This window comes from Falco cherrug, chromosome 1, assembly GCF_023634085.1.
Source record: "Falco cherrug isolate bFalChe1 chromosome 1, bFalChe1.pri, whole genome shotgun sequence".
In the NCBI taxonomy this organism is placed as follows: domain Eukaryota; kingdom Metazoa; phylum Chordata; class Aves; order Falconiformes; family Falconidae; genus Falco; species Falco cherrug.
Window position 1 is genome coordinate 43,624,259 of NC_073697.1, and position 15,255 is coordinate 43,639,513.

The following is a 15,255-nucleotide window of genomic DNA, read 5'->3' on the forward strand; positions in this document are numbered from 1 at the left end:
TATTCTATATATCTTTCCCCATGTGTCTCTAGTGCATCTGGCAAGTTCTTTATCTCAAATTCTTTCATTATCACTATTCTGCTGCTCTCTATTATTAGGTGTTCAGAAATTGATTTCTGCTTTCGTCCTGCCCATTGCACAAACATCCTTTTCCAACCTATTCAGTTTGCAGATAGGTTTGTTCCTGCTTTTTTCCGTGGGGAGATACTGCTTCCCACAAGCTGGGAAGAAACTGCCCTTTCTCTCCATTATCCCAGGTCAAAACCTCTCTTAAGTCTTACCTTTGCCTTGACACTTCTAAGAAATATTGATAGTCATATGTATAAGAATACATGTTCCTTTACAGAGCAATAAAACATCAATATTTCCCTGTACTTTCTGATCTGTTATAGCCATTTCTTGTCTCTAGTCTCTTGTTGAAACTAAAATCTACTTTAGATCCGCATTTTAAAAGTTCTTAAAGTCAGATCTTGGCTTATGTGAAAGGTTGTAAGTGTCACCACAGAAATAGTGAGGATAGATGGAAAAGTGTTATTATCTCCCTCTCACAGAGAGCTGAATCAGGAAGCCAGCAAGCAACACACTGGCGCCAGAACTGGCAAATTAGTGCCCATCTTCCAAATTCCAAAATGGGCTTTCCATAGGAAAACAGTCTTTCTTGGTTACCAAATACGCATTGGAACTGTGCATTGCACCTCTTTTAATGTTATGCTGTGTATGTATGTGATTAACCTGATGTCATGTTATTGGACTTTCATTGCCATTATTTACTGTCAGTGAAGAGGTCTTTCTGTTAACCCTTTAGCCATGATACATTTAAGCAAATGGTATTGTTCTGCCACTTTTCAGAATCCTCCATTTATCATTCCAGGACTGAGAGGTAAAAATAAACAACTTATTCATTTAATCAATATGATGGCCAGTTTTCTTTATCCCACATTCCCCTTTATTCCCCTTTACTCTCCCAGCAGTTGTCTTCATGATTTCAGAAACGCCTGACTTCCAGGGACTTTTTACCCATTTAGCTATTCACTTTCCAGTGCCTTCACTTCTTTGCTTGTAACAAAGACAGATGTGTGTTGATTTTTGTTAAGCTGTTCAATTTCAGGTGTAGTGTCTTATTTATCTATTTATTTTATTTTACTTGCAGCTACTGAAGTATAAATATGGGCAATACCAGTATTTCACACTGCCTGTTTTGTTCATACGTTACAGTACCTTACCAAACTATGCATATTGGTAAACTTTAATAGTTCCCAAGTCTCCAATAAGCCAGGTTGATTTGAAGAAGTTTACACTGGAATTTAATAATATTTTCATTGTTAATATGCATACAGTAAACCTAAAATCTGCAAGTAGCAAGAATTTTTAATAAAAATTTTCCAGCTTTTAGTAAGATGAACTGTACCTACACCATGTTATAGCAAGATCTGCTTAAGATTTATAACTTCTGTGAATGGATGAGTTTTATTATGTCTGTTTAATAACAGAATGGATTAAGGCAGAAGACAGTCAAGCCAGCATTTCTTGATGTACATGCTTAGTCCCTTCTGTGTGCCCTGAGACCTTACCACTTCATTTTATCTTTGGAACTGCAGTACCTATACCCCAGGGGGACTTATAGAGAAAATCATACCACTGATTTAAGGGTCTAAAAACACATTTCGATATCTACCTTCAGGGGCTAAATTTTATTGAGAACAGCATGTTCTTTGAAAGCAGTGTTTCAACACCCAGGACGTCACATCACACTGGGACTCAGCTGGCGTAAACTGGACTGGAAGGGCCCATTAACTTCCCCATGGGGAGTTAAGCATTACCGATGTGTGATCTCTTAGAAATGATGCAGTTCAGGAAGACTGTCCATGTGAGTGTGTAAAGTACAGTGTTTGGTAATAGCAGGAGTGCTAGCAATTCAGCACTATCGGTTTTAAACTCAGATAATTGTTTCCCAACTACTCTGTCTGCCCAAGTTATGACTGATTATAATAGTTGTCCTCAGTTTCCTTACGTGTAGACCTGCACCATTTCATAGTCCCTCTGATCTGCCTGCATCTCTTCCATCTCGGAGGGGGGGGGGTGGGGGGGTGGGGCGGGCCGGGGTGCAGGCTGCTTCTACCTGTGGTGACACAGTGCATTTCTTTCTGGAGTTTGAAATCATGTGGGAGCCCATGCTGCGAGCGGGCTGTCTCACAGCTAGTTCACAGCCCACCGGGCTCGGTATGAGGCCCCCCACCAGCCACAGGCCAGACTCGGAGCCAACTGCCGCCCGAACCAAGGCACCGGCCAGGCCCAGGCACCACTGTGGTGTTTTAGGGCTACAGTCGGACAAGGCCGCTCGCCTCAGCTCACCCAGCCGTGCACAGCCCACTACAACAGGCCATGCGGCCGCCACGTGCACCCTGCCCCCGCCCCCACCCAGCGCGCAGAGGCGGGGTGCAGGCTGCCCGCAGGTGGCACGAGCCACTGTGAGGAAAATGGCTCCCCAAGCGACTTCTGGCAGGCCGCGCCACCGGGCAGAGAGGGGCTAGCCGGGAACCACCCTGCTGCCAGGAGGAACTGCGGGCCCCTGGCGACCACTGTCTCTTGCGACACTGTCCCAGCGCGCACTGAGTCCCATCATTCCTTGTCCTTCCTTCCCTTATGGCTGTTTTCTTCTGAACACCTCGCGCCAGTAACCGTCCATGACTGGCAGCATTTCCCTCAACCAGGCCTTCCGCACACAACAGGTGCCACGTCGAGAACCACCACACCACACCCCCCGGGTGCAGGCAGCCCCGGGCCGGAGCATTCCATGGGAGCTGTCCTGAGGGGAGACAGTCTGTGCTCTGGGGAAGGAGCAGCCATTATGGGTGCTGTCCTGAGGGGAGTCAGTCTGAACTCTGGGGAAGGAGCAGCCATTATGGGTGCTGTCCTGAGGGGAGCCATGCTGCGCTCTGGGGAAGGAGCAGCCATTATCTGTCCTGTCCTGAGGGGTGCCAGGCTGCATTTTAGGGAAGGAGCAGCCATTTTGGGTGCTGTCCTGAGGGGAGCCAGAATGCGTTCTGGGAATGAGCAGCCATTATGGGTGCTGTCCTTAGGGGAGCAGGACTGCGCTCTGGGGAAGGAGCAGCCATTTTGGGTGCTGTCCTGAGGGGAGCAGGACTGCGCTCTAGGGAAGGAGCAGCCATTATCTGTCCTGTCCTGAGGGGAGCCAGGCTGCGCTCTGGGGAAGGAGCAGCCATTATCTGTCCTGTTCTGATGGGTACCAGGCTGCACTTTAGGGAAGAAGCAGCCTTTATGGGTGCTGTTATGAGGGGAGCTAGTCTGCGCTATGGGGAAGGAGTGGTAATTATGGGTGCTGTCCTGAGGGGAGCCAAGCTGCATTTTAGGGAAGGAGCAGCCATTATGGGTGCTGTCCTGAGGGGAGCCAGGCTTCGATCTGGGGAAGGAGCAGCCATTATGGGTGCTCTCCTGAGGCGTGCCAGGCTACATTTTAGGGAAGGAGTATACATTATGGGTGCTGTCCTGAGGGGAGCCAGGCTGTGCTCTGTAGAAGGAGCAGCCATTATCTGTCCTGTCCTGAGGGGTGCCAGGCTGCACTTTAGGGAAGGAGCAGCCATTATGTGTGCTGTCCTGAGGGGAGCCATTCTGTGCTCTGGGAAGGACAAGCCATTATGGGTGCTGTCCTGAAGGGAGCCAGGCTGCGCTCTGGGGAAGGAGCAGCCATTATCTGTCCTGTCCTGAGGGGTGCCAGGCTGCATTTTAGGGAAGGAGCAGCCATTTTGGGTGCTGTCCTGAGGGGAGCCAGAATGCGTTCTGGGAATGAGCAGCCATTATGGGTGCTGTCCTTAGGGGAGCAGGACTGCGCTCTGGGGAAGGAGCAGCCATTTTGGGTGCTGTCCTGAGGGGAGCAGGACTGCGCTCTGGGGAAGGAGCAGCCATTATCTGTCCTGTTCCAGGTGCCAGCCTAGGCCTGAGAACAACAGTGCATGGCAGAACCCCAAATCATAAAAGCTTTGCAATATCTGGTCCAGGCTTTGCAAGGACAAGTAGGGAACTTGAAGGGACAACTGAAAGAGGAAGGAACGCAGGCAGATTATTTACAATCTGCTTTGAAAGAGCAGCTTCTCTTGGGTGAGGACAGTTCTCCACTGCCTTAAAAGCTTATTGCATATTCCAATAGTTAATTGGAGGATTAAGTACCAGAATTGGACAACTGGATATCCCCATCTGTTCTCTGCGGCTCTTGGTTAACACTGAGTTTAAATAGGAAGATGATGAGGATGAATTCCCTCAAATTACTACTAAAGAAGTTCCGTATTCTGCTACTGAATTAGCAAAATTGAAAAAAGTGTGTGGCCAGACTCCTAAGGTGTCAGAGACAGAATGTGTTTGGAGAGTGTAATTGTCCGGGGGTATCAGATATTGTTAAGCCAAAAGGAAGCTGAGGGCTACTGGGGGGCAGGAGTGTTCATGACCACTGGGAACTACCGTGTGCCCTGGTCCCTGATACAAAGAGCAGCTTCTTGCTTTGGTGGTCTTAACCCTTTGGAAACAGGGGATCCCCTTGCTGGTATAGTGTCAGTTGACCAACTAGTAGAAAATGTGCAGAAGGCAGCATGTCTGCAAATGTTTTATGACCAGGAGCTTAGACCTAAACAGTAATCTCCAATGATGATAGCGGTCAACCCAGAATGAATGACTGCTCTCATAAGGGGCCTCCCTGACTCCTTAAACTAGACAGGTCTTCAATTACAGGGGAAAATACAGTCAATGTCCCAGGGCAAAAGGGTTATTGCTGCACTAGAAGGAATAACGATCCCTAATCGCAAATTCCTGGAAAAGAAAATGTAGACTTGGGGAGAAGTTGCTCATGATTTAATAAATTTTGGATGAAAATATGGCTCTGTCAGTGTTCCATGCACAAAATGGACTGAGAAGGTTTAAGGTGCACAGAACTGAAACATCCCCCACACCCAACTAACAATAAAAGGATGCCTTTCATAGCATCACCAAGTGGGAGAGAGAGAGGACACAGATGTAAGGGTCTGTGGACCATGGGGTGGCGGAAGGGTATTCCCCAAGATCTTATGAACAGGTTGCCAACTGACAAACTGGAGAAGCTGGTGTCAGGGTGGCCTGAAAGTCTACCAGTTAAGAATGAGAGCCCAGTTCCTAGTGCCCCCTTAGCAAAGCCAACTGCATCCCTAGGCCAACAGCAAACTAATGCCTTTGCCCCTTGTTGTGAGTGGGAGAGTGAAGGGTGGGTATATATGAGGCAGCTCACTGAAAATCATCAAGGTGTTCTGTTAGTAACTTGTTCTGTGGAACCTAAGTTGGTACCAATGATGTTCCTGGTAGATACTGGAGCTGAAATTTCAGCTATTAAAGCTGAAGATGTGGCACAGAGCAGCATGGCTTTGTCTAAGCAGTGTATGTTTGTTGCAGATGCTTTTGGTAATGTTCAAGCGCAAACATTGGCTACTGTTGGTCTGTGATTACCTGGGGAGGGTACAGCCACTCCAGTAGCGATGGTTGCGGGGCCATTCCCGCTCAACCTTTTAGGACTCCATGTTCTGAAGGTAAAGTGTGGATTGATGATAAGGGGAGGAATTGGACATTTGGCACCCCATCTATAGATACATGGCTATTACACGCCTCACCTTTGCTCCCTCCCTCATAACTGATGAATGTCAAACCCTCTCCATTACCCTTAGGGGCACAGGAAGGGATAACCCCAGTATTGGAGGAGTTAAAGGAAACAGGGAATTGTAGTTCCAGCCCACCCTCCTTTTAACTCCCTGGTATGGCCTATTCGTAAACCAAATGGAAAATGGATACAAACTGCAGACTATTAAATGCTTAATGCTAACTCAGGCCCATTAACAGCTGCCATGCTGAAATTTGCCAAGCTTGTAGCATCTATCCAGCTGTTAGTGTTTGAGGCTGCTAACCACCCGGCTCGTGGCCCAGTCCACCCTTCTGACCCAGTCCAAACTCAATGGGGTTTTGCCCAGTCGGGATTATCGATACACTTCTGGCAAAAGGGCCCTGAAGGACCCACTCGACCTGTTGGGTTCTACTCTCGCAGCTTTAAGGATGCCAAGAAACATTATTCCACCTGGGAAAAGGGTTTGTTTGTGATCAGCTTAGCCCTGTGAGAGGCTGAATGCACCATACATAGACAACTGATAGTGCTCAGAGGTCCTTTTAAGGTGATAAAGCCTGTGTTGATTGGGACACCACCCCCTGACAGGGTGGTGCAAGGAGCCTTGGTACAGAAATGGTGTGGTTGTTTAAATTGGACTAAAGAGAAGGGGGTATGGTTGGGACAAAGCACCTGTGAATGGACGTTATCACCTGGTTAAGGTTGTATAACCACAGAGTGTAAACCTCATAGTTGTTCAGGGTATAAGGGCAAGTGGAATCAGACTCATGTTCAATTATCCAATAGCACTTGGAGCCCTAATGAACTGGCTAGTGGTGTTTGAGAACCTATCTATAATTAAAATTGCATCATACGGTTACAAGCTGTCGTGGTTTAACCCCAGCCGGCAACCAAACACTACTGGCAACCAAACACCACTCAGGCACCTGTGCTCACTCCCTCCCACCTGGAGGGGTGGGGAGGAGAATCAGAAAGGAATGTAAAACTCGAGGGTTGAGATAAGAACAATTTAATAATTTAAACAGAATAAAGAGATAAGAACAACAGTAATAACAACAACAACAATCAACAACAACGATGATGATGACAATAAACAATTAAAATAATAAATAACAGTAATAATAACAATTAGGATGGAAAGGTGGGGTAAAAAAGGGTAAAATCCAAAGGAAGGGAAAAGGAAAAAAAAAAAAGTGATGCACAGTACAACTGCTCACCATCCACTGACCGATGCCCAGCCAGTCCCCAAGCAACGATCCCCCCCAAGCTAACCCTCCAACGGTATGGAGTATGGAGGTCCCATGGTATGGAATACCTCTTTGGCTGGTTCAGGTCAGCTGACGTGGCTGTGTCCCTTCCCAGTCTCTTGTGCCCCTCCAGCACTCTGGCTGGCAAGGCCCAAGAAACCGAAAAGTCCTTGGCTTAGTATAAACATTACCCAGCAACAACTAAAAACATTAGTGTGGTTATCAATATTGTTCTCACATCATAGTCACAACACAGCACTTTCCTAGCTACTAAGAAGGAACTTAACTCCATCCCAGCTGAAACCAGGACACAAGCCATCCTAGAAATTATCACCAATAAGACTGTCCATGCCCAAGATCTGTTGGCAGATCAGGCCATGCAGATGCAAACAGCAATATTCTAACACCAAAATATTCTCGATTACCTGCTAGATGAAGAAGGGGGTGTCTGTGGTAAACTAAATTATTCTAATTATTGTTTAAAAAATTATGATAACGGACAAGTTGTTAAGCATATTACTTCAGTAATATGAAATCTGGCCCATGTCCCTGTCCAGACCTGTCCAGAGAGTTGGGAATTGGATCCTTTCTTTTGGCCTCTAGGTACCCCATGGGTCAAACGCATCCTTTTCTATATGTTATGTGGTGGCGCATTGTTATTGTTCCTCCCATGTTTAATTCCATGTTTTGTACAGTTGACCCAACGTGCTGTTTCAAGTATGCAATTTGTATCTGCCTGATCTTTTGATGGTGTCAGTCATATCCACGTGGCATTTCAGTCTAAGTGTGAAACTTCAGTTGTAAAAATTGTATAAACTATGTTCTTTTCCACACTACTATTTTCTCTACCTTTCCACCACCATGGACAAAGAAGCGACAATCTTTGAAACATGGGGTGGTGTGTGAGACGATACTGTAGGCTGACTGTCTCACAGCTTGTTTGCATCCCTGCTGAGCTTGATGCAAAGCTACCTGACAAAAACCCTGCAGTTGTGGAGCAGGCAAGGACCAAACAGCCACCCAAAACCAGGCATCAGCCAGGGTCAAGGAATGGCCATAGTTTTGGGGAACAAATGCAGACATGAACAACTACCTGAACCTGCCAAGGCATGCACAGTGCATGACAAAGGACCATGCGGCCATCGTGTGTGCCCCTCGGAACCAGTGCTCCAACATGGGGAACATGCGCGGATGGGCAGTACACGCCATTGTCAGGGAAATGGCTCCCCAAATGCCCTATAGCAGGCCACGCCATCGGGTGGTGAGGGGCAATCCGGAGGCCCCCACCCACCGACTGACAGGGGAACTATGGACCGCCAGGCCACCACTGGGTCTGTAGTGGCCACTGTCAACTGCAGCTCTGTCCTGACTGCTTGCTGGTTTTTATTCTTTTATATCCTTTCTATCAGTCTTTTCAACACTGCTCCATTAAACTTTCCTGTTTAGTGGCATTTTACCTCATTTGTGTCTTCATCCCCCTCTGGGTGTAACATCAAATCTCCCCAGCTTGGGCTGTCCCAGAATGGAACATGGCCCTACTGGAGGTGTGTGCTTTAAGAAAAAATGCATACACCAAGCCTCACAAATTACTTTTATTGCATGTGGAGATAACTTACTAGTAATGATTAGATTGTCTCCCAGGTCATATACTTATGCAGGGCATAAATCTTATATATATTTATAAGACAGCTGTATAGGGAGCCTTGGGTGAACACTTCAGATACAAATGTCTGCATTCATCTAATATTAGGTGAGAAGACTCCCACAGAAGAGATCTAGAAGTTTGGCACCTAGATTGCCTGAAATCCAGGATGGCTGAAGTGAACTTAATGCTGCTGTGAATGAGAAAATAATTGGGTTCAAGTGGTATTTTGAATGACTTTTGTAAAATATGAAAAAAATCCCATACTGGCTGAAGCTAGTAACTTTTATTGCAAAGTTTTATCAGTAGTTGTTCTATGCGTTCTTTTCTTGTTTTAGGTTTCTAGGATCAATAACAGCTATGATAGGTAATTTATTCCACAGTTCTCTTTAAAGTTCCAGTTCTTATACTGTTGCTAATAATTCTAGATATACCTTAAGGTATGTTATTTTCATAATTTAAAACAGAAAAATCTTTCTTACAGAGAGTCATCAGCAATCATTTTAGCTAAATTATATATGCAATTAATAATACAAATAAATAAAAGAATTTCTGTTGAAGAAATTAAGTGAAAAATGAGTGGCAGGAATTACTATTCTTTTACATAAGGCAATGCCTTGCTTGTCTGCTTTGTAGGTTGATGAGATCTGCCTTAAACACAGAGTGATAGATAATTGCAATGAGTTATAAATTGAATATGAGTCAGCAATAGAGGGAGTAATAAGAGAGTACACGTGGGAGAGCATCTGTTGGTGTGTGTGAATTTGCATGGCTTACATATCAATTTGGCTGTTGCTGAACTAGTTATAGACTGCATACTGACATTACTAAACAGTTTCATCTACACAAATCATCTTTTCTTGATGCCTAATACATGGTTCTGCGTCTAAATAACAAATGTTCAGCCATTACATCATTTTCCAAATATTGTTGGGGACCAGAATGGCATCTCTGAATCATTGGAACTGTAACTTGTAAATGGTTTGAGAGCCTTTCTTTTGAGTTCTGACTAGGGCTAACCTCAGGGTATGAACCACATACAAATGTGGAGATTTGGTGCAGAAAAAAACTCACAAAACCCACAGATGTGGAAAGCTGACAGTGACCAAAACCTAATACAACATACTGCCCAAAGAGGTAAGGATATAATGGGGGGTTTCAGAGCTTATGATTTAAGTAATCCATGAGACAGTTTAGGTGGCTTTAAGGAAAATGTGGTTAATTCAGCAATGGCAGTAGTCGCGAATACAACAGATGCCCACATTGTTCATTTCCTTAGCAACAGTCTATATGATGAGGCAGAGTAAGCCTTCAGCAAATTTGCAGATTATGATAAATTACAGGAAGAAGTTGAGGTACCAAAAGGTAGAATTTCAGACCAGGAAAATTTGCTAGTCTGGAGGACTGAGTCAGAAGACAACTTGCAAAGTTCACCAAGGAGAAACTGAAGTTCTGCATGTGGGCTGGGAATTGCTCCAGAGTTCTGCACAGAGCTCTGCAAAGCCAGGGCACTCACTGCTGAAAAGGACCTGAGAGTTACAGTGGCTGCTGAGTCAAATATGAGCCCAAGGTACACTCTCATCTTGAAAAGCATTTTGACAGATACAGGTTATCTGTTAGGAAGAATGGTTTCCAATAGGAGGATTGTGCAGCACAAAGGTTACTCAAAGAGACCGAATTCTCCACTGTCAATTTTTTTTAGACTTGGGTAGGTAAAATTACCAGTTAGATGGTTCATGGTTGCCCACAGTGCTACTTTGATCAAAAGGTTGAAGGTCTCTTGAGATTCCTTCCAGACAACATATCTATGATTCTCTTATTTACATTTGGCTCTGTGGCTTAGAGGTGAAGAAACAAGCTTTCGGAGCTAATGCAAGTACCTCCAACCCTCACATTTCAATGCTATGCACAGATCTTAGCTCATGTTCTGGGAAAAGTACAAGGCTATCCTTATTAAAGGAGGATTATTAGTTCAGGAGCAACATTACGCTGACACGGCTACTGTGTTTCTACATCAAGAGCCATTTTTCTTGTAGTTAAATTGAGTGTCTCTGTAGAGCACTGATGTAAAAGGTTTTAAAAGAAGTTACAGACGTTTCAGTCCACATTGAAAGCAGCAAATTCAGTACACAAAGCTTGTAAAGTACTACATTAGCTGTTTTAAAAGAAACTAGAATGTTGAGGCTGGAGCAAATTTTGTGTAACTTTAAACTCATTTTGAACACCACTGATACAAATTTCATTGTAGAGGTAGAGAACTGCTGCACATAATGGCCACATTGGATTGGTATTTTAGATGACGACAGTATGGGAGACGGAGACCTGCTCTTTAAGATCCTGAGTGTTACTTTCATAACTAAATGAGGTGTATGAGTCCCACTGACTGCTTGTATTCTCTTCTTGAAGTCTAGTCTTTGAGGCTGTATCTGTACTGTTTATGAAACCATACCCAGGGTATCTTCCATCACACATGATATTTAACTCTTAGACTGTACAAACTAGCAGGTGTCAAAATGCCCAGGAGAGTCTCATGGGACTGCAGAGGCCAACGGCCATTCCCGGTTGGGAATAAGGGCACCGCTGAATGAGACTTAATTCCACAATCCTGAAATGGCCTTAAATCACCTCCAAGGTATGCATCTTAAACCCCTGTAGTTTCATGTTATGGAAACAGCACAAAGTATGTCAATCATGTCATAAGCTTACAGGATTACTACTCGGAGCCCAGAGGGAGCGCAGATTGAAGTGCTATGTTGCTGTGGATGTACTCTAATCTTGTCAATAACCTCACAGACAACCTATGGATTAACTATGCCATTAGGAATATCCAGACATTCCATGTCCTTTGAATTTGAAAAATCATCTCTCTCTGTACTTGGAATTATGCTTTCAGAGGGCAAACCTGAATTTGAAGGGAAGCCTTCAAAATAAAATATAGACATTGAAAGTGTCTTTGCAAGAAACAGGAAACTAAACGGTTTCCTCAAGTCCTTGGCTCATTGTCAGTGTTTGTCAACAACACTGTCAGTGTTTGTCAACAACACGTCCTAAGAATTTTTAAGGCTCATTCATGATTTTTAACAGGTATTCTGAGTACTATGGGTAAGGTGAGTTCTCTTCCCTAGCATAAATCTCCAGGCAGAATGCTACAGAGATGAAGGGCATTAATTTTCAAATATTGTGGACACTTTAAATGAAAAAGAAGAGAAATTTTAAGAAATCAATTATTTGAAATACAGTTAAAACAATGCAGTTAGTGACTATGATCGTGTTTTGACTTACAACGGCTAGTTGACAACATTTACTTGTAGCACCTCAGGGGATAACAGGGTAAGCCAAACTTTGATGATTATGGTGATGATGATTATTGTTCTTACTGTTACTGTTGTTGATGAAGTTGGTTTTGTTCTGGTAGAAGCTAAAAGCTTAAGTCAGCAATTGGATCCCACTGTGCTGGCAGATCTTTATACATATCATGAGAAATCGGCTTCCGTTCAAAAAAGCTTCTCACCCTCTGTGTGGAAGAAACAGTATCTTAAGAGAGGAAATGCAAGAAAATGAAGATGAAAGAATTAGCACTCTAAACAGCAATACCAGCGTGCCAATAGCTAAGCCTTTGTTCAGTATTTTATAAGGATTAGGATGGAGGTGAGCTTTAAAGAGGGATTTTAAGGTGGAAAACGAGTTTTGATTATGCATAAAAGGGAGCGCAGGAGGACATATCAGGAAAATAAAAAGGGAGAAACGAGAAACAGATTCTGAAGCTAGTGGAGCAGGTTACAAATTGTGCTAGTTCGGCAGTTTGCGCAGGAAAAAGAATGCTTTTAGGTCATCTTCCTTAATCTTACCTATCCAAGGAGTAAATACATATAAGAATTTCACACTAAGTACTTTTTATACTTGATAAAGGAAATGTACATTTCTAAGTTATGAATAATTTCAGATATCTTCCTTAGACTAAAATGGTCTGTGCCCTAGAAATTCTGCACTTTGTTATTTCTTGAACAATATAGAGATCCTAGGTGAGTATCTCAGATGTAGACATCTGTGATACTGATCTTTTAGGGTGGCCGGATGCATGTAATACAATTTCTCCCGTTGTCAAACTTATTTAAGTGAATAACCCTACAAAAGAACCTGGATATTAAGTTCTTATTGGTTTTAGGTACTTAACTGTCATTGAGGACATGGCCACATAAACACGGAAATTAAACAATGAGGTTTAGTGTTCTTGTAGTCACAATGGGGATGGTAATATATTTAAGCAGTAAACCAGGAGATTTTCTTAATGTTATTTAGAAGGGGTTTAAGAGGAAGAAAATGCCACTGACTGGGATAAGCAAAGAAGATCATAGAATCAAAGAACTGTTAAGGTTGGAAAAGACCTTTAAGGTCATCGAGTCCAACTGTTAACCTAGAACTGCCAAGCCCACCACTTCGTAAGTGCCACATCTACACATCCACGTCCTTAAGTGCCACATCTACACATCTTCTAAATACCTCCAAGGATGATGATGCAACCACTTCCCTGGGCAGCCTGTTCCAATGATCGACAACCTTTTCCATGAAGAAAGTTTTCCTAATATCCAATCTAAATCTCCCCTGGTGCAACTTGAGGTCATTTCCTCTTGTCTTGCTATTGCCTGGGAGAAGGGGCCAACCCCCACCTTGCTACAATCTTATTTCAGGCAGTTGTAGAGACTCTTCAAAATGTCAAAGTCAGTATCTAAAAGGGTGAAAACTATAGTTTTATCTTCATGGAAAGGCTACAACTTTACAGAATCAAGCTGGGGAAAAGGAAAAAAAAAGAAAAAAAAAGAAAAAAAAGAGTATTTCTAGCATCAGATCATTGTATGCTGTGCTTAGAATCTAGAAATACAATGAAAATCCATTTGTTTCAAGAAAATAGCAAGTACATGCAACCTCTAGGTCCATATGAAAATTCATGCCTAGCAAAGACACTTTATGACAGTTATTCTTGAGCCCCCTAGTCCAAATGTATTCAGTCAATGCATCTCTCTGTTTCTCAATAGCTTTCTTATCAAGGTAATGCAGGTCTAATAATACAATCAGAGTAATACTTTTATTTCCAGATTCTACTGGAAACTATGCTAAGGCACATGGAAAATAAGGAGGTGATTGGTGACAGCCAATATGGCTTCACTAAGGGCAAATCAAACCTAACACCAGGACCCCCAGGTCAGCAGCTCTCCAATGAAGACAGGCTGAGAGAGTTGGGGTTGTCCAGCCCTGAGAAGAGGAGGGTCCAGGGAGATGTTCTGGTACATAAAACGGCCTCCAGGAAAGCTGGAGAGGGACTTTTTACAAGGGCATGTAGTGATAGGACAAGGGGGAATGGCTTTAAAGTTAAATAGGGTAGATTCAGACTAGATCTTAGGAAGAAATTCTTTACTGTGAGGGTGGTGAGGTGCTGGCACAGGCTGCCCAGAGAAGCTGTGGATGCCCCATCCCTGGCAGTGTTCAAGGCCAGGCTGGACGGGGCTTTGGGCAACCTGGTCTAGTGGAAGATGTCTCTGCCCATGGCAGGGGGTTGGAACTAGATGGTCTTTAAAGTCCCTTCCAACCCAAACCATTCTATGATTCTGTGATTCCCAGCTACCTTTTTGGATTATTTTCTTTATTTCAAACAAATAGGTCAAGCTGTATTTTGCATCACATCTTGATTTCTTAAGACAAATCTGTTCCTTCTAGTCATTTAGATATTGTCATAATGCCTGTTTGGTGATGAAGAGTCATAGGCTTCTGGATGGCTGCACATTAAACACTGCAGAGCACAGTTTCCAAGTTCTGACGCTGCTGTAGGCAAGAGATGCAACTTCTCTTGCTACCTCCAAAGGCTATTAGAACATCTAGCAAGATGACACAGACAAATAATATTTTTGTACCATGGTGTATGTTAAATTCTACAACATTGTCCTCAGAGGAACTTAATATAAAAGATTTAAGGCTTAGGGGTGTAGCCTGTCTAAATCTTTCTTTAAGACATGAAAGGTGTATGGGAACCACTTACAGGAAACTCATCCTAGCTATTTAACCATTATCCTATGAGTGAACTCTCAGTTTTCAGTATAAGAAAGATCTTAAGCATGTAAATGCTCCCTTAACTTCAGAGTAATTACTCTTATTTTTCAAGTTATGCACAAAAAAGCTTAAAAGCTTTTGTGGTTTAGACTTAATCTCAGTAATAGTAACCATTGTATTACTTTTTATGTTGGAGACACTTCTCGCAGAAGTTACCGCAAGTTATAATTTCTTTCTCCATTGCTGCTTGATCAGACAGTGGAGAAGTTAACTATATGCTTAACTGTTTTCATAAACCAGGACCTACGCTAGCGCAATGTAAAGAAGACTTCAGAATACTTTATATTATGACAGACAGAACTCAAAACACAACTTTGGTTGTGTTAGCTATCGGTATTTCTTATATATAAGAATAATAGTCAATTCTGCAGCAGAGATTCCTTGAGGGGTGGTCTCTGGGATGGTCAGATTGTCCATCTAGGGTGTAAATTAACACATGTATAAGCATACAAGCCATGCCTATCAATTGGTTTAGTACAGCAGGAACTATATATATACATATATATATATATATAAAAAATATAAGTATATATGTAATTGGTTGCTACCGACTATTTCACATGCATTTTCACACCTTTCTAGGACTTACATTTAGAGTCAGTGGCCATGCCTAA

At 43.2% G+C, this 15,255-nt stretch overlaps 1 pseudogene; it reads left to right on the forward strand.

Annotated features, from left to right (window-relative positions):
• Window positions 1-2,222: 2,222 nt before the first annotated feature.
• Window positions 2,223-5,480, forward strand: LOC102052114 (uncharacterized; annotated as a pseudogene).
• The last annotated feature ends 9,775 nt before the right edge of the window (window positions 5,481-15,255 follow it).